Raw genomic sequence first — 21,599 nt, 5'->3', positions numbered from 1 at the left:
TCATATGCTTCGAATGTTTCAAATGCTCTAATACCGTAGGGGTTGGAAAAGAACAAGAGTTGACCAAGGGAGGTCGGATAGGACAGATGAAGGTGAGGAGCCTGGCACAAGTAATTGGAAGCCCCACTGTCGGCAGCCCTGAAGATGGTTTTCCGTGGTTTCCCATTTTCACACCAGGCAAATGCTTAATTAAGGCCACGGCCGCTTCCTTCCCACTCCCAGCCCTTCCCTGTTCCATCGTCGCCATAAGACCTATCTGTGTCGGTGCGACGTAAAGCAACTAGCAAAAAAAAAGTAATTGGAAGCAATGCCAAGACTCAGCTAAGGGCCCTGTGGTCGCTAGCCCACGCTACAAAGTTCAGAGCCCGTGGTGCCCCTTTCAATAGCCTCTTACGACAGGCAGGGGATACCGTGGATGTTATTCTACCGCTCCCACCCACAGGGGTACATCATGCAACTGCGGAAAGCATGTCTTTCTTTTAAATGCGTATTATATAACATAGATAAGGTATTTTATTTATCCTGGCGAAGTCACTGCTTTTAAATGATGCAAATGACTTATAAAAATAAGATGAAAAAATAGGTATGTTAACAGAAATAAAAATGATAGTGTGAATAAAATAATAAAACCTAGTGAAATTGATAGAATCGTATCATATATAGGCCTACAAAGCACACAGTGTACTTATATAACAAATATATGAATATTAAATTCAAGTTGATGTAAATACCTAAGACCACTAGATTTAGTAATTGAAAAATCTTGTCAAAATAAATACAAATTGCAAGTAGATATCGAAATATCTCCTTCAGGTGAAGAGAAGGAATAGTAAGAAGAGGAAGAAAATGATCTATGAAAACAAGGAAATGGTGGAGAGAGAGTAGGAGCTTTGAAGTCACAACTGGATGATTCAATCTTTGGGCATATGGCGGGAACAGACCATCTACAGAATGTGTCAAGAATTTGCCATTTGTCTCCTACAATTTTGAGGTACTGAGATCAAAAACGGGATATGTCACCGAATAGTAGTTTTGAGATATATAGATTTTTGTATATAATTCTGTATAATAATATAAGGTTAACTATATCTTATAGTTAACCCTACTTGCTCATTAGGAAGATTGAAGTCATATACCAAAATATGTAATCATACAATAAAGACATATAGTAGGAAATTGGTATAGAAAATGACTGACAAGTCTCGGTTTTTATTTAAACAACATTCATTTTACCAAAAATGAAGTTTACTAAAAAATCGGAGAATTTTATAGCAAAATGTATTTTCAATAATTAAAGCGTATTAATACGCATTCCAAATATGTATATAACAAAACTTTCATATCAGCTGTCATGGAAATACACGTCAATAACCTATCAGTTATTTAGTCGGACAACTATGTTCATATTTGGTTTGGACGCCAGATTTCACTCCTGATCATTGTCCCAAACTTCACTTTCGCACGACACAAAATTTCAACACCGTTTTCTATCTGTAATCTTGAAACTTAAATTTCCTCCATCTAGTCACCTCAGTAGTGTGGGATTAGCTTCTGCACCGACGGGCCACAAGCCCAAGTGGGGTTTTAATCTTTGATGTCAAAGAGCGCAAGTATCCGCCTCCATACATGTTGATTTTTGGGCCAGTAATTTAGCCTGTACTTTTCAAAGAAGGCCCGGTAGAATGGGTACTCGACACCCCTGTGTGAACTTAAAAAGTAATTGATATGGTCTTGTAAATTGTAGGTTGTGCCTAGAGAGGCCTGAAAGTGTAATTTTATTGAGCAAAGACCGAGCTCGATAGCTGCAGTCGCTTAAGTGCGGCCAGTATCCAGTATTCGGGAGATAGTGGGTTCGAACCCCACTGTCGGCAGCCATAAAGATGGTTTTCCGTGGTTTCCCATTTTCACACCAGGCAAATGCTGGGGCTGTACCTTAATTAAGGCCACGGCCACTTCCTTCCCAGTCCTAGCCCTTTCCTGTCCCATCGTCGCCTTAAGATCTATCCGTGTCGGTGCGACGTAAAGCAAAAAAAAAAAAAAAAAAACAAAGCAAAGACGCTTTAATGCGAATTGTAAAAGTTAATGGTTGCCTTGAGTAGGCTGTAAGGGTCTAGGAGCGTAGTTTCCTTGGTAGAAGGCTCTTTTTCTTCAAATGTAAACTATATCTGTGTAAATATTGAGTGGTGCCTTTGGAAGGCCGTAGCCTGTAACCTTTGGAGCAAAATGCTCTTGAAAATTGCGATTTAAAATTTCCTGTAAAACAAATTGGGGGATTCGTCTCCTTGCATATCTACTAAACGCAACAGTAGTGTCGTAGGGATCTTGTAAATAGGGAGCTGGAAGCTCGAATTTTGTAACTAACCTTTTCTAGGTTTTCTTTTTTTCCTTTCTATTTTGTACAGAACTACCTTTGAACCCGAAATCTTGTTGTTTGTTAAAATTTAATATCCGAAAAGAAATATAAACTTTATTTTATTTTAAAGTTTTAAATTCATGTTTGACTATCGTTGATAGACCCATTCAAACTAGCACCTTCTTTCACCTCTCTGCGATCCACGAAAACCCGGTAACAATTATTATTATTATTATTATTATTATTGAATCTGCCTAATATTACAGGTGACCACAAGGATACAGAAACCTTCAACAAATTTATAAATGAATAGATTTGTTATCGAGAGATTTGAAGAGGAATCTTCATCCTTGTGCTTTTCTTTCGTTTTTCATTTCTGATGGAGTCGTTGCTGAAAACTTTATTGCACATCCAGATCTGACCCTGTTTTACGGCTCGATGCCCTTCCAGATGCTTAAGGTTGGATGTCATTTCTCCCGCAATTGCTTCGTTTTTTGTCTGAGCGAACTTTCGTGCTGTTGTCATTGGTACGAATTTTCACAATTCGCAATTTAAATCTGCTTTACGTCGCACCGGCGCAGATAGGTCTTACGGCGACGATGGGATAGCAAATTAGGATACTAATGTTATTGGTTTGAAGTCCCACCAACTACTTCTACGGTTTTTTGGCGGCATTGAGCTTGTGGCTACTCTCACCACTACTCTTGTACTTACATCTCCTTCACACAATATACATAACATTTGTTTGAGCGTCAGTTGCTTTTTTAAGAAAAACAACAAAATTCGGTAGAGCATACCTCTTATATCAATTATCTCAAGGCGTGAGGTGATAAACTCACATATCTGGCAATATACAGGGATATGGATCAGGACAATATTAAATTACTGTTGCATTTCCACAATTGAGGATTGTACATGGAACTGGAATCACTTATTATAATTAAAAATAAAACTGAGTTTATGACTAAATTTACGTCACAATGAACAATCATTGACGTCTTTTAATTTAACAAAAGAAATATATCGTGAGATTTGCGGTACTAAATAAAAGGAAAATTTAATCTAAACCAAAAAAGCTATAGGCATGAACTTGAAGTGAGATGTGATATCGCCGCTGATTACATTCTTCTTCATGTTATGAATGCATAACATGTCTGATGCTTTAATTACCTGTTGTCTGCATACACCGCTGTTGAACTTGAAATTCTTGGGAAAACCTGTGAGCTGAAGTCGGGAGCCGTCTGCTGTAATCTTCTTATATAACAAGGAGTTGGCCTACATACCATGTACGCGTGTAGGGAGCTCCAATGTAATTACGTCCACTCAATAGATTATAAGAAATTTGAAAATATTATTGAGACATCTTGTGAAGTCCATCCTCACAAGAAGATGATGTTTCTTTATCAGCATAGTACCCGTCCCTGCTCGGATACAACCACCACTTGTAGACCTCCTCGATAATTACAAGACCTCTCGAAAACACAATTCTTAGCTCTGACCATCACACTAAGACCACTTCTTCCATTTGATACATCTGACTGTTACATATGATCTGCACAATCTGAACTGAATACTATGAACTGAGTACTATCAACTGAGTGATATCATCTGAATACCTCTCACTACCGTTGCCTTGACTTATATAACCTCGCGATGACGACTCATCTCCCCACTCACTCTTCATCCCTTCCACTTCCACATACAGTAGCTGGCGAATACTGACACTTGGTCGCAATCACGTGTCCACGCACTGATGTCATCAGTCATGTGTCGTCTAAGCGTACCCAAGCGGTTCGGGAATGACTATGCCGAATGCGTCACCGGGAAATCTCCTTGCACAGCTAAACATAGCCTCGATTGCAAAATACTATGCCAGCTCATCTAGCCAAAGTTACAAGCCACAGCATGACAATATGAAACCAACAAATCTCACTTACTACAATACAGCATACTTACAAACAAATTTCACTTAACCTATGATTAAATCCAATAATATACGTGATACCTAACTATTACAGTCTAAATGATGAGAAACAGAATATATAAAATCAAATGAATCGGGTTAATAATAATAATAATAATAATAATAATAATAATGATAATAATAATAATAATAATAATAATAATAAATACTGAATGGAATCTGTAACCCTGTTGTACGGTTACAGAACGCCTCCCTCATGAAATAATCGATTAAATGAATCGATTGATTCATGAAATATATACATAATCATTTGAAATCGAGTACACCATATATACATGTATAAAAATGCCCTTTACAAATTGGGTACAGGTTATCATCCATCTGGATGTTCGTTGTTACACATATAAAACATTGATCAATTATCATTTTCACTTTGATTATACAGTATTATTTACATACAGAGATTACATTTCTTTCTCACTTCTGTCGTTTCAAACGTTCATTTAGTGTTCAAAAGTAGTTCTCGAAGACCTTTCATTATATACACTTTCTCCAAGCACTGGAGGTTCTTGCACTGCCGTGCTTCACTTATTATCACAACACACGATAATTTCACTGAAGTCCTGTTCGCAATGCCAGCTTCATAAAACATGGTGAATTAACATACATACATACATACATACATACATACATACATTATCATTATAGACTGTTATGCCTTTCAGCGTTCAGTCTGCAAGCCTCTGTGAATTTACTAAACGTCGCCACAATCCTCGATTTGCAACTAGTGTTGTGGCCTCATTTAGTTCTATACCTCTTATCTTTAAATCGTTAGAAACCGAGTCTAACCATCGTCGTCTTGGTCTACCTCTACTTCTCTTACCCTCCATAGCAGAGTCCATTATTCTCCTAGGTAACCTATCCTCCTCCATTCGCCTCACATGACCCCACCACCGAAGCCGGTTTATGCGTACAGCTTCATCCATCGAGTTCATTCCTAAATTAGCCTTTATTTCTTCATTCCGAGTGCCCTCCTGCCATTGTTCCCACCTGTTTGTACCAGCAATCATTCTTGCTACTTTCATGTCTGTTACTTCTAACTTATGAATAAGATATCTTGAGTCCACCCAGCTTTCGCTCCCGTAAAGCAAAGTTGGTCTGAAAACAGACCGATGTAAAGATAGTTTCGTCTGAGAGCTGACTTCCTTCTTACAGAATACAGTCGATCGCAGCTGCGAGCTCACTGCATTAGCTTTACGGCACCTTGATTCAATCTCACTTACTATATTACCATCCTGGGAGAACACACAACCTAAATACTTGAAATTATCGACCTGTTCTAGCTTTGTATCACCAATCTGACATTCAATTCTGTTCAATTTCTTACCTACTGACATCAATTTAGTCTTCGAGAGGCTAATTTTCATACCATACTCATTGCACCTATTTTCAAGTTCCACGATATTAGACTGTAGGCTTTCGGCACAATCTGCCATTAAGACCAAGTCGTCAGCATAGGCCAGACTGCTTACTACATTTCCACCTAATTGAATCCCTCCCTGCCATTTTATACCTTTCAGCAAATGATCCATGTAAACTACAAACAGCAAAGGTGAAAGATTACAGCCTTGTCTAACCCCTGTAAGTACCCTGAACCAAGAACTCATTCTGCCATCAATTCTCACTGAAGCCCAATTGTCAACATAAATGCCTTTGATTGCTTTTAATAATCTGCCTTTAATTCCATAGTCCCCCAGTATGGCGAACATCTTTTCCCTCGGTACCCTGTCATATGCTTTCTCTAGATCTACGAAACATAAACACAACTGCCTATTCCTCTCGTAGCACTTTTCAATTACCTGGCGCATACTGAAAATCTGATCCTGACAGCCTCTCTGTGGTCTGAAACCACACTGGTTTTCATCCAACTTCCTTTCAACGACTGATCGCACCCTCCCTTCCACGATGCCAGTTAATACTTTGCCTGGTATACTAATCATTAATAATGAAAATTAATCAACAAACTCACATGATATATTTCTTAAGATTTCTTATATTGTATGTGCCTACGATATTTCCTTCCTTGTCTTCTAATGAATAAGCACATTTCCCAATCCGTTTCACTACGGTGAAGTATCCCTGATATAACAAGAAAAACTTAGAAAAATTGACCAGCTTCTGTTGATGACGGGAGTGGCACTCTGAGTAAAACCTTGTCACCAAGCTCAAATTCATCCAATATAATCCTACAAAAATTATCATGCACATAAATTTGTGTTCGTAAAGATGTGTTCTACCAGGCCGATCGCTAAAAACATCACTATGTGATATCAATAATTCACACAATTCGTCCTTCTGACTTTCCGCTAAATTACATTTCTCCACTGTCTCATACAATTCATCTCTAGAATCTCTCTGTATGGACACATGGCAGACATCAATATTTTTCCTAATATTAGGAATTTCACAAGATCCTTCCGTACTAGAACACACTTTATTCGCACTAATTTCTGACAAAACATCATATGGTAAACTGACTTCCCTGCTACTCTTTCCCCAAATAAGATTGACATTACACAGATCAAAATTTAATTTAGCCTTGTGACACGTTAACCAGTCGGTACCTAAAATAACGGCATAAACTAAATTAGGCACAACTAAGCATGGTTGGAAAATACATTCTCCACTTATGCTAATGGGGACAGCTATTTGTTTATTCACTCTTTGAGACTTGTTTCCAACAGCTGTTACGATGAACGTATTCCTCACTGGAATTTCCGCTACCTCATACTTCTCTCTCAAAACTTCCTCATACAGCTTGGAATTTACACATGACTTCTCACTACCAGAGTCCAACAAAATCTTAACTTTTCTGCCCCATATCAGCAGTTCAATCGTCGGTGTAACAGTAACACTACTTAAATTATCCTCATTACATAATATAAGATCACTTAACAAATCTTGCCTTATATCTAAATTTAAATTACACTTATAAAATTTATTGTCTACGATTAAGTCGTCATTTAAAACATTTGAATTATTGCTACTTAGGTCACAATCATGTTCACTTACAACTATAGGCTGGTCGACATTAACATACTTATCTACCTTATACGTGAACTCACCATTTACGGACTGTCTCAGTGACCTGTTTATACAGTCCGTTGCGCGTTTAAAGTACTTGGTTCGGTTACGACTTGTTGGTTACACACCTCAGTCGGCCTCCCCTGTTGCCTATTTCCTCTAGGTTCATTATTATTATTATTATGGCCTGTATTCTCCCGCCTCCCAGCTTCTGGTTGATTACCATAATCACGCCTCCCAGTCCTGAAATTTTCCGAACTATTTTGATAATTTCTCTCCCTGTGGAAATTATTATTAGGTCTCTCCTGATCTTCTCTTCTGTAGTTACGATTATTCATAGTCCTGTCCTGATTATTAGATTGTTTACCCCTTCCTTCTACATTCCTATTAGGTGTCCTACTATTATTCAAGCTACTACCTAAAGCATCAAAACTTTCCAACAAAATCTCAATTTCCTTAATAGTCTCCACTCTTTGCATACAAACAGCTTCTCTTATTCTGTCGGGATAGTGCTTAGCCATAAGTCTAACTATATCAGCCTCAGGTCCAATACATTCTAAATTTCTCCACACCAAAACATGAGCCAAAAAGTATTCAGTCATTCTAACACCCTCGTTAGAATTATACCTGCCAAACATTACTCTCTCTCTCTCTCTACTCTGAACACCTTCACTCCAAAATTTAGCCATGAATTTCTCCTTAAATTCAGTTAGACTAGACATCGAGCTTTTATATACTTGAAACCAAGACTTAGTCTCTCCTACGAAAGCATTAGATAAGATCTCCAATACAGTTTCCCAGCTAATAATATTGTCTCTTAATTGAACAGCAAATTTCTTCTCTACTACTCTCATAAATTCCATCGGGTTGAATTCTTTCCCAGAAAACTTAGGTAAATCAAGATCTCTAGTGATTAAACCATTATTTACAATTATTTCACGTACATTACTACTGTCACGCACTTCTTTCTGGAGTACTCTCTGGCAACTCAGAAATTTTTCTTCCACTGTTTCCTCAGCCTTCTCTTGAATTTTTCTTAATTCCTCCTGCAACTTTTCTTCCGATTCTCTCACCTTCTGTGATAATGATTTTTGTTCACTCTCTAGATCACCTACTTCTCCAAGTTTTCTTTCCACATGTTCTACCCTACTAATACATTTCCTAGTTTCTTGCCCCACTGTATTGGTTATCTTTTCAAACCTTTCTTCTACTAACTCATTGATTTCTCCTTTATTAGACTCGATCTTGGCGCCTAATTCATCAATCTGTTTGATGCATGTCTCACTAATTTGCTCTATTTCCGTATGGAGTTTGCTCCGACCCAATTCCATCTCAGCTCTGATGTCACTACACTCCCTATTTACCTTACTTTCTAAATTATTAATTTGTTTACTTATTTCTAACACCTTATGATCTATCTTATTACTAACATCATCAATCTTCTTATTAATACTATTTATGACATTACCCTGTACTTCAATTTTCCCACTCATAATATTATTCTGAGATTCAATTTTCTCACTCATAATATTATTCTGAGATTCAATTTTCTCACTCATAATATTATTCTGAGATTCAATTTTCTCACTAATGACCGCTTCAATTTTCTCACTCATAATATTACTCTGAGATTCAATTTTCTCACTAATAACCGTTTCAATTTTCTCACTCATGGCATTATTCTGCTCAGTCATTTTGGACATCAGCAAATTAAATAAACCCAGGTCAATCACCCCTTTACTTTGATCTTGCGTGACAGCGTTTTCCTCAGTTTCTACTATTTTCTGACTTTCAGCAGGTCCTACCTTAGTCACCAACTTCCTATTTATGTTACCACCTTGGATTTCCTTGGACACAATAACCTCAGCCTCATCACCTGACTGCATATTGCTATCCTTGTCCATCTTCGGTTTCCTACTAATTTTTCGCGATCTCAAAGCTATTTCCCCTTGCACTTCCTCTGACATTACCCCTTAAATACAAACTTCAACAAAATGACCTTCCTAACATTACTCGGTGAATTTAACATGTGCGTACTCATTAAAAGAACTGATCCATGTATATTGCCATTCAGAAACACTATTTCTGAACCTTTCGAGCCCCACGTTGGGCGCCACTTTGTGGCTACTCTCACCACTACTCTTGTACTTACATCTCCTTCACACAATATACATAACATTTGTTTGAGCGTCAGTTGCTTTTTTAAGAAAAACAACAAAATTCGGTAGAGCATACCTCTTATAACAATTATCTCAAGGCGTGAGGTGATAAACTCACATATCTGGCAATATACAGGGATATGGATCAGGACAATATTAAATTACTGTTGCATTTCCACAATTGAGGATTGTACATGGAACTGGAATCACTTATTATAATTAAAAATAAAACTGAGTTTATGACTAAATTTACGTCACAATGAACAATCATTGACGTCTTTTAATTTAACAAAAGAAATATATCGTGAGATTTGCGGTACTAAATAAAAGGAAAATTTAATCTAAACCAAAAAAGCTATAGGCATGAACTTGAAGTGAGATGTGATATCGCCGCTGATTACATTCTTCTTCATGTTATGAATGCATAACATGTCTGATGCTTTAATTACCTGTTGTCTGCATACACCGCTGTTGAACTTGAAATTCTTGGGAAAACCTGTGAGCTGAAGTCGGGAGCCGTCTGCTGTAATCTGCTTATATAACAAGGAGTTGGCCTACATACCATGTACGCGTGTAGGGAGCTCCAATGTAATTACGTCCACTCAATAGATTATAAGAAATTTGAAAATATTATTGAGACATCTTGTGAAGTCCATCCTCACAAGAAGATGATGTTTCTTTATCAGCATAGTACCCGTCCCTGCTCGGATACAACCACCACTTGTAGACCTCCTCGATAATTACAAGACCTCTCGAAAACACAATTCTTAGCTCTGACCATCACACTAAGACCACTTCTTCCATTTGATACATCTGACTGTTACATATGATCTGCACAATCTGAACTGAATACTATGAACTGAGTACTATCAACTGAGTGATATCATCTGAATACCTCTCACTACCGTTGCCTTGACTTATATAACCTCGCGATGACGACTCATCTCCCCACTCACTCTTCATCCCTTCCACTTCCACATACAGTAGCTGGCGAATACTGACACTTGGTCGCAATCACGTGTCCACGCACTGATGTCATCAGTCATGTGTCGTCTAAGCGTACCCAAGCGGTTCGGGAATGACTATGCCGAATGCGTCACCGGGAAATCTCCTTGCACAGCTAAACATAGCCTCGATTGCAAAATACTATGCCAGCTCATCTAGCCAAAGTTACAAGCCACAGCATGACAATATGAAACCAACAAATCTCACTTACTACAATACAGCATACTTACAAACAAATTTCACTTAACCTATGATTAAATCCAATAATATACGTGATACCTAACTATTACAGTCTAAATGATGAGAAACAGAATATATAAAATCAAATGAATCGGGTTAATAATAATAATAATAATAATAATAATAATAATAATAATAATAATAATAATAATAATAATAAATACTGAATGGAATCTGTAACCCTGTTGTACGGTTACAAGCTGCATGAAATGTGTCCCGCAGGAGTTCTTTTACTCGTCAGTAAACCTACTGACACGAGGTTGGAGTACCTTCAAATACCACCGACCGGAGCTGGGATCGAACTCGCGAACGTGGACTCACCAACTCTTTATTTAAAAGTACGGAATCGCATTAAGAAGCGCTATTAAAATTGGTGGCGCATTAAATACTATATACTAATGTGTTTATTAGAGATTAAGGTCACTGTCTGCCTTGGCGGCCGTGAATCACGTCCTCGGCTCTTACTGTGTTACTGCCCATCACATCCATGTACGATAATGAAGTACTTGCCTTGCTTTGCTGTACCCAGCTTTGCGAGCAGGCCACTTTGATGACGGTCTGGCGCGCCGTGTAAAAGCCTGCCAGCTCTTCATACGGATATTTGCCTTGTAAACCCGTCACTTGTGAAGTTTCATACATCATTACGTGACCAGGCATACCAGTTCAAGTGCTTGTAATAAAGCTTGAATTTCATCTCCGTTATCATAAAGGGAGTTTAGTTCATGTCTTTTTCAGATTGCTATAGTTAGTAGCAGCTCGCATGGCCTGGGGCCATGCGTGGAGGCACGTCCCCTCGTGTGATCCCCTTTAGTGGATGTTTAAATATACTACTATTCCCTAGAAAACGTGCTTAAAGGGGCTGCTGTTTGTAGCCTGCATTAATGCACTGCACCCTGGGTAAGAAGTGCATCATATTTCCACTTCCCTGGCGGTGAAGCATGAAGCCAAAAACTAAACCGGGTTTTGTTCCTCTTTGCTTGTTTTGGACTCATCTTTACTATACTTCTCTTTCGACTTCCATTGCCCATTTCCAGCTCCAGCTATATTCACATTTTCTAGGTCGTGAGTGTCAATCTTCCTACCTTCCTTAACATGACTGATTTTTTTGTCAAAAGAATGTTCTTTTTGACTTACACTCTCGGTAACTTGGACACGCCCAATTACAGCATACCCTGCCTGTTATGATAAATATGGAGTATTTTTCTTCTGCTGCCGCATTTACTTTCTTTTTTTCCTTTCTGATTGAGTCGTTGGTAAAAATTTTATTTCACATGCAGAATTGGCCCTGTTTCACGGCTGGACACCCTTTCAATTTTCACAATACGCAATTTTCCTTTCATCTTTACCCGTAATACTGAAAGAGGCATTCTAACAGTTAGGGCTGGATGGAGGAGCATCGCACGTGCCATTGCACGGTGTTGCCACATTCCTGCATTCCTTTCTCCTTTCCCTCTTGTCTTGCTCACTTGTTCGTTCATACCGCTTAGAAGTGAAAGGTTTGGCAACTGCGAGCAACTCGACCCGGCCAGGAGGCTTATCTACATGGCAACTGCAATGGGCACGCCCACGTTTCCATGGCAATCATACTCCCTACTCCCTTCTTCCCACGCAGGCAGGCAGTAAACGGACCTCTCTCTAAGAACTGTCAGAATGCATCTTTCAGTATTACGACCATATCTTCAACTAAACACAGCGTAACCATAGCCAACAGTATGATCTTGGAAAGTGCAAAGAAGCAGGTCATAGCATCTTTGCAGAAGCGTTCCGAATATAACTTCCGAGTTGCCGTTAATCCGTGGCGAGGCGTATGTGGCCATTCTGTAGCACGAAGCACATCAACATGGACTTGTATTGTTAACTGGTGTTTTTCTTTAAGATTTTGTTGGTTTTGAATGGATTCGGCGTTGGATAGGGATGACTGTACTTCTACCTCGTCACAAAGAAGAAAGCCATCATTTAAACCCGAGAAGGCTAAAGAGAAAAATAAACGCTTACGTGCATATAATGCAAAGTAGGAAACCAACACGCCTTACTTTTCTCCTGATCGAAGTAACATCCACAAGGTGTTCTGTAAACTTTTCAAGAAAACGTTTAGTGTTTCTCATGGACGAAGGGTCTTCAACCGACAGACTGAAAAAAAAGCACAATACAGATGAAATATATCTTTTATGTTATTACAAAGGGAGTTCAATATAAATGCAACACATTTTTTTTTCTAAAAGCAGGTGGGTTTTATTGAGGATTCAAGTACACCATGTTATTCCTCAATCCTTTTGCTACAATACGCTGTTTTTCAACACATTCTCCGTTCAATGCTACGGCCTTCGGCCACCTTAATGTGAGGGCCTGTATGCCTGCATGGTACCACTCGACTGGTCATTGTCGGAGCCAACGTCGTGCTGCATCGATAACTTCCCCATCATCCACATAGTGCATCCTTCATTGGGCCAAACAGATGGAAGTCTGTGTCGGTGCGACGTAAAGCAAATTTAAAATAAAACATCTGGTGATGAGGAACGTTCGAATTTGGAAAAAAATCGAGTCATAGGCCTAAATCAACAAAACCGATTCAAGCTCCCTTGCTTTTAAATTTTGAATTAATTTATTACTACATTCACTGTTATGTCGTGCGCAGTAACCTGTCTCCAACCCCTTCTTTTATCTTTATAGATGCGCACTCAGGGTCACTTTCTGATTATTTATTTATAGAATTTGGAAACACTGTTTGAGATGTGAGCCAGCGATATCAGTTTTACGGATGATTAACTTAATCCCATACATGCAGGATTTTAAAATGAGAAATCACGTTATTGAGTTTCGGATTCCAAATAAAACTGGAAGTCCTCTTTCTTCTTTTTACGATATCAACAGTAACGTAGAATTGCTAGCTTGCATGAATTTTTAAATTGCTTAATTTTAAGTAGACTTACTTTGTTTAAATAATTACGATTTGTTCGACAATTTCATTTTCATCAGTAAAATATTTGATGCTATTTCATTGCTAATTTACAAAGAAAAAGTCGTTTACATTTACTACTACATTGAAATCATTACCATAATAGCACACTTCCAGGAACGTACGAGTTTTGTGAACTGTTTCTAAAAAACCGTAAAATGCGTGTAAAACTGTATTAATTTGAAGTATTCTTCTTCTTCTACTACTACTACTACTACTACAACCGAGCTCGATAGCTGCAGTCGCTTAATTGCGGGCAGTATCCAGTATTCGGAAGATAGTAGGTTCGAACCCCACTGTCGGCAGCCCTGAAAATGGTTTTCCGTGGTTTCCCATTTTCACACCAGGCAAATGCTGGGGCTGTACCTTAATTAAGGCCACGGCCGATTCCTTCCCACTCCTAGCCCTATCCTGTCCCATCGTCGCCATAAGACCTATCTGTGTCGGTGCGACGTAAAGCAACTAGCAAAAAAACTACTACTACTACTACTACTACCGAGCGAGTTGACCGTGCGGTTAGGGGCGCGCAGCTGTGAGCTTACATTCGGGATATAGTGGGTTCGAAACCCACTGTCGGCAGCCCTGAAGATACTTTTCCATGGTTTCCCATTTTCACACCAGGGAAATGCTTGGGCTGTATCTTAATATGAATGCCACGGCCGCTTCCTTCCCACTCCTAGCCCTTTCCCGTCCCATCGTCACCATAAGAGCTATCTGCGTCGGTGCGACGTAAAGCAACTCGCAAAATAATAATAATAATAATAATAATAATAATAATAATAATAATATAGTCTCATTTATCGTGTCGCAGACATTACATTTTACGCCATTTAGGCTGCCTAGATGTCAATTTCTACGTTGTGTTTTAATGTACCAGATGACAGAGAAGCCGATATTGTCTTGGGCGGTCTTTGGCTGAGTTTTACTTAATTTTGTCTGGTAAACACCAAATTTGTCATCAGAAATCTTTAACGCGGAGTGGCTAATGGACTTCTCGTTCCACCCTGCAAATATCCAACTCCTTAGGCCGGGATTGAATACACAATCTTGGAATCAGGAGGTTGACACCCGACCATTAAATTACAGAGGAAGCTAATTTGAAGTTAAAGGGGATAATTTGAACTTAGGTATTTTACTGGATCTAGAATTGAAAAACTTCCTCTGTGACATGAAGAAAAGTACCATCCCAGCATAAATCATAATAGATGCCGAAAATCTCTCTGAAGTTCGACAATTACTGTCGCAGGGAGTTTTAAGGTAAATTTGTTTAAAACTAGTGTTTTCAGTGGGTCGGCAGTACTTGGATGAATGTTTCTTCTCTGTTTTGTATAGTTTACCTGCTAGCTATGTGTGGTAGTAAATTTCACGTTAACCAGACCGTATATCGGCATTCATTTAACCATCAACTGGCAGGCTGTGCACTGTTTGAGGTGAGCCGATAAACAATCGTCTGCTAGATTAGGAAATATTGTAATGTTCCGAGCATATGTTACACACTGAGCATCATTATCGCTACAAGAGCGAAATAAAATGAATGTCCCTATGTCTAGTTACACTTGATTAATGCCTCTCAGGATACAGAACATATGCGCTTTGCACGGAAGGCCGTATTTGTCACGTCATGTGTGCTCCGTTTGCAGATTTGAAATCGTGAATGAGGTAAATGATGAATACTGCGGAACAGAACTCCAAAAAAGTTCCTTTTTTATCAACTGTTTAGCGGATCTCGATTGGAATAAAGGATTGGCATAGAATATAAATGTCTTGCCCCTTACTACCCGGCTTAATATTTTTAGTTTGAAATGTCGCGCGAACTTTTTTCTAAAAGTCGAATAATTGATGATGCAGAAATTAATGGCTAATTGGTAGACAAGAGATATTTCAAATACCGTACTACAATTCTCCCACAACGGGAGATCTCAGTTAATTGTATCGACAATCACGGTGTGTCAGATTTTTCTCGTCTACAGTAAGAAGACTGTGCAATAGCTTAAGAGTCGATTATTTCAGAAACCAGTCAAGTGCCAAGTCTGTCATTTTAGGGAAAATGAAAAAAACTGTCCAGCATCAGATAAAATGTTATGGTAGGGGTTTTAATATTTTAGCTTGAAAGTGTTATATCTTTTAATACAGGAAACATATTTTGTGCTTATTAACTTTGCTGAAAAAATCCGAAAAATTCCACTTGACTGGTTTCTGAAATATACAAGTGTTGCAAAAATATTTTAAATGGGATAATTCTTTAATTTTAAAAGGATTTTGTCATAAAACCCATATTTGTGGAAATAGAAAATATTTTAATAGGTTTAGACTACATTGCTGATACAAATATAATTATTAAAAGGATGAAATCAGCAATGCCTGCTCATCATGACAGGAGGTAATCAATACTCATAAATAAACGCCACAGTACATTCTGTCTCTGTAGTAGGCCATTGTAAAATGCTGTCATAAAAGTGTTCATATCCCATCAGGTAACGTTTTAAGGCATTTAGGTCACCTATATTCTTGATATTGATGGGCACCTAAAACAAGCAATAACAAAGAATAATGTAGGGCTCAGGCCAGGTACTTCCTCACCCGAGTAAGTAATATAACCTTCTCATTTTTTCCCTTGCATTCCGAATAATATTACTCGTGTTTGTTTGTCTACCACTCCTCGTTTCCTTTTAGATACAGGTTCGTCTTCTGAACTGTGAGACATTATAATCACACTGCACTAAACAAGAGAAACACTTTTTCAATTAGTTGTTCACTAACTTTGAACACGCGATTCTAGAAACACAACAATGACAATGAAAACAGCAGGATTCTGGATTCAGAACAGCAGCGCCAACAGGCAAGGTGCGGCACATCACAAAATGTACCAGCAGTGTACTACAGAAACCAGCCAAGTGGTGTCACTTAACTGGTTTCTGCACTAAATACGAAATTCAACGTAATACCTGACCAGTATAGGAGGACGTTTCTTGACTGGTTTCAGTAACAAAATGTGCGCATACCGAGCTCGATAGCTGCAGTCGCTTAAGTGCGGCCAGTATCCAGTATTCTGGAGATTGTGGGTTCGAGCCCCACTGTCGGCAGCCCTGAAGATGGTTTTCCGTGGTTTCCCATTTTCACACCAGGCAAATACTGGGGCTGCACCTTAATTAAGGCCATCATCGCCATAAGACCTACCTGTGTCGGTGCGACTTAAAGCCAATAGCAAAAAAAAAGTGCTTATACCCTCTTAGTAACATATTCTGCCAATAACCTTTTTTGGTGGGGGGGGGGCTCTTGGCTGCTTTCTGGAATAATCGATTCAATTGAAGGATGACTTACATTTCTGTTCTGTTTGAAAATATTGTCATTTCAAGACTGTTACGGTAGACAACTGGTTGAAGCATAGGCCTAAATGTTTTAATTTGCTTCGGGCGGGTAATTACGTTAAGAGTGTCTGAACGTGAAAAGTTACCAAAAATTCAAATGTTGGTATTTCACTTCTTTGAATAGAGCATTCTGAATCCATATACAATATATAGAAAGTGGTCGGAAACAACGTGAAATAGAAGGTTGGTCATACTGATAAATAATTCGAAAAATATTATTTGATGTCTCGCATCGTTGTCATTTTATTAGCTGCTGAAGTTAACCAATTGGATCGCTTCGCGGGCGAATTCAAATGCGCTTTGTGAGGCGGTGGTTTAAGATCGGCTTGAGAGGCTTGCCGGGAAATCAGCATCAAACACAAACACACCAAGGATTTCAGCTGATGTAATCCTAGCGTACTTGCCTTGACGCGATCATGTCAACTACTGCTACTAAATTGTTTTCATTCCTCCCTTGAAGGGGGAGGCGGGCCTCTTAGACGGTGACGCCGTCTCTCAGGCCGGGAGATTTCTTACGGTGAAGGAGATGGTCGGGGAAGGTGAAGGGGTTGGCGGCCGTGGCCTTCGCCTTAGTGCAGGAGAATGGAAAACCACAGAAAACCATTGAAAACTATTCTCAGGGCAACCGACGGTTGGGGCCAGCCGTGAGGTCCAGCCCTGTTCCGTCTCCCGAATGCAGAGGCGTAGAGCCACGGTAGAGCTATGGTGACCCCTCCTCTGCTCGGTTGACCGGTCGGAGTGCAGAACTGTTGGACCACGGCTCCAAGACCCACTCTGCATCTACCGACGCCTGTCAACTCAGAGGTCCATGTTCAAGTCACTCCCCTGGAGAAGTTCTTTTTTATTTTATGGGTACTCTCAAGCCACTTCCACTTAATCAGGAACTGTACTTGTATTCGCTATAATGCTGCCACTACGGAGCTCCGAAGTCTCTTGAATGCGCGTAATCGAGCACTCAAACCACGAGGCCATCGCGGGGAGAGGTTGCTTCATCGCACTAAATTTGTCTTTGTGGCATTTGGCTAAGGCTGTGAATTACCTAGTGATTTCAGAATATCGAATGTATCACTTACAGTTTCCCAGAAATAGCTTCTGATAAACATTCCCTATGGGTGGGGGCTGTAGACTACATCCACGGTATCCCCTACCTGTCGTGAAAGGGGACCCGGGGCTTTCATCTTGGGAGCTTGTGTTGGCGACCCCCCTCTCCCCAACCTAACCGGAGTCTACAATTGCTTCCACTTACTTGTGCTAGGCTCCTCGTCATCTTTCCTGTCTGACCTCCCTTGGTCAACTCTTGTTCCCGAAGGTATTAGTTTTTCGAGGCCTGGAAAGTATTTCCTTCTTCCGCCCGTCGTGACCCTTGTCTTTTTTTAACGACGCCATCATCAATAACATACTTTAAGGGAAAGTGCTAGGAAGGAAAGGGAGAGGAAGACCTAGGATGTATTTGGACGACATCAAGAAGAGGTTAGGTTGTGACAATTACATGGAACTGAAACGAACAGCCAATGAAAGAAAAGAGTGGTTGCATCGATAAGGCATTAGCCTTTAGAATATTGATTGGCTTCAGTTTTCGAAATGTCGGACCGCTCCATAGGGGACGATTGCCTAGTTGTACTTCCTCTTTAAAGCAACAATTATCACCTGTGATAAACAGGCTGATCTTAGTAACGCCAACTTTTCACTCATGCAGGCTTGCAGAGTGAGACGTTTTCATGCCAGAATAATAACTCCTCATGATTTCCTGTCCATTGAACGTTGTAGGCCAATAGTCTATCCTAAGACTGCTGTTGGATTCCTCATCCGCACTCAAGTCCTGTTATTGATTTGACCGCGCTCTTTCGTACCAGTCGCTCGTCTATAATGGTTTTGTTGTGTATTCCATTTACTAGCTCACTAATAAATTAGTGATGTAGATTGAATCTGAACTCGTGTACTTTGGGTTCGAATATATATTTATGAGTTACGTACCCTGATATTGCTAGTTATGTTTAACACAACTGTGCTAATGATTTTATTTTCGCTACATACATATATATATATATATATATATATATATATATATATATATATATATATATATATATATATATATAAAATAAGAGTTTTGTCTGTACATTGCTCAGAATGTGAAAAGAATGGTATTTCTGTATCGGTCATGTCCATAGTAACAAGCAAATGCACTTTTTACTGTTCCGTAATGTCTGTCTGTCTGTCTGTCTGTCTGTCTGTCTGTCTGTCTGTCTGTCTGTCTGTCTGTACACGCATCACGAGAAAACGGCTGAAGAGAATTTAATGAAAATCGGTATGTGAAGTCGGGAGATGAGCCACTACAATCTAGGCTATAAATCATTTTACTCACGCTGAGTGAAATGGTAGTTTAGGGGAAGGCCTAGAATTTAATACTCAAATATTTATATTATTAGCGGTCCTTTCGATAAATATTACATAACTAAAGTTATATAGAATTAAATTTCCGATCATTTTCATACATTGTTACCGTAACGGATTTGATAACACAGATATTCATGAATTTGTATTTTTGTTGCCAAGTCCATATCAACGCCAAGCCACGAGAAAATGGGTTAACAGAATTTAATGAAAGTCGGTACATAGAGTCGGGGAATAAGAAACAGATACAGTAGAGACAATACGCGACACTTACGGATTTAGCCTTGTTAAAATGGGAGACAATTCGACGGTGGCGCTCCTAGTGACTTGACCTGAAAAATCGCGCTAAATTCAAATATCAATGGAAATACATATACGAAAATGGATAAATACATTACGTCTAGAAAGAATTACTGAGATATTACCTTCGAAGTTGCTAAATCAATTCTGGATAAATGAATGAAGAATTATTTAAAAGGTTATTATTTAAAGACTGGAATTAGACATATAAACAAGATGTGAAAAAGACTGCTGTGAAATGGGTTGATCTTTCATTAATGCATTTTTTTTTTTGCTTTAGCATTCCTGCCTGAACTTTTACGGTTAGATTTGTCTTTTTTCTCATTTAAAAACCATTGTATCATCACATTAAGCCACTTGTCAATAAAAATATCGGCACATTCCTTACACACATGATGCAATGCATTAACATTTGGACAATTTTCCTCTTAACATGAAGCCTACGAACAGAAAGAAAATCTATAAAATCCCGGCTTTAATCTGAGAAGAGGGATAAAAGAAAGAAGAGTATGAAAATGCTGTCGATAATGATGCTTTGAGGAATATTTATGTACAATTAGAGTAAAAATGTAACATACCCTTGGCTGTATAGTCGAGGATTTTTAAAGTCGCTGGCCTGGAAATGATCTGAACAGATCTTATAATTCTTATATAAGCGTAACGTCCCTTCTTTCTTGTTCACCTTATCCAAATCACTTCTGTGACATTTCAAAACCCACAGAACACACCTACAACAACACATCGGTATTGAAGGTTAACTGCTGCACTATACAATAAAATATGCGTATTATATTTTAAGCCAGTTAAAATATGGGTCGAGCAGGTTAGAAGATTATGAAGTACTATAAAAATCTCTTTGACACTGGAAGAATATATATGAAAACACAATATTACTTACATTTTCTTGTCACGAGAGAAGCGAAAGAAAGGCCGCGCTTTCTTCTCTACTTCATACTTACTGCAGCCAAACATAGCACATACCTTTCCCGTCATGTTGAGAGGAGATATCAAGGAATGGTACACGCTACTATTTAATTATGTCCACTCACTGAAAACGCATAAATAACATCAAAAACTTCACACAAAAATACACGTGCTCTAATGACAGAATCAGTAATTCTCAGGTCTACCCGCTAGAGAGAGCTCTAATAGCTGTCCCTCGATATCTCGCTGAGTGTCGCGTATTGTCTCTACTGCATTTGTAAGAAACTACAGTCTAAGTTATAAACAGTTTTATTCGCCCTGTATGAAATTGTGGTTTAGGGGAAGGCGCCTAAAATTTAATTTTTAAATACCTATATTATTGGTCCTATCGAAAAGTGCAACATAACAAAAGTTATAAGAAATACAATTTCCGAACATGTATTACATTTTACCGTACCGACCGTGATAAGAGTGGTATTTCAGAGTCGGAAGAAAACTAAATGTGAAGGCCTACAATATGTAAAGTGCATAACATTGATCAACAATAACATTACATTGACCATTGTTTGTGGTGAAGTTCTTTGTCTCTTATGCTGCCGCTCAACTCCGATAGATGGGATTACTGCTGCGTACCGAGTATAACAGCCTGACTGAATATCGGCGAGAAATAGCTGGGGAGTTAGAAAACTTTCTTCTTTAGCATGGCATTCCTCTGGTTCATACCTTTTTTGATACCGTACTCCTGGTATGTAACTCACTGGTTCGTCATAGTATTCCAGCTATTCGATCCCTACTCTGACACGCTGTTTTGAATGAGCAGTGTGCCCTCTTAAGGTAGAGGGCTCACTTAGTAGTATGACGTGGTCTAGAACTACAATTTAGGCATATTCCA

The sequence above is a fragment of the Anabrus simplex genome, chromosome 4, assembly GCF_040414725.1.
Source record: "Anabrus simplex isolate iqAnaSimp1 chromosome 4, ASM4041472v1, whole genome shotgun sequence".
Classification (NCBI taxonomy): Eukaryota; Metazoa; Arthropoda; class Insecta; order Orthoptera; family Tettigoniidae; genus Anabrus; species Anabrus simplex.
Note: the sequence above shows the minus strand (reverse complement) of the source record.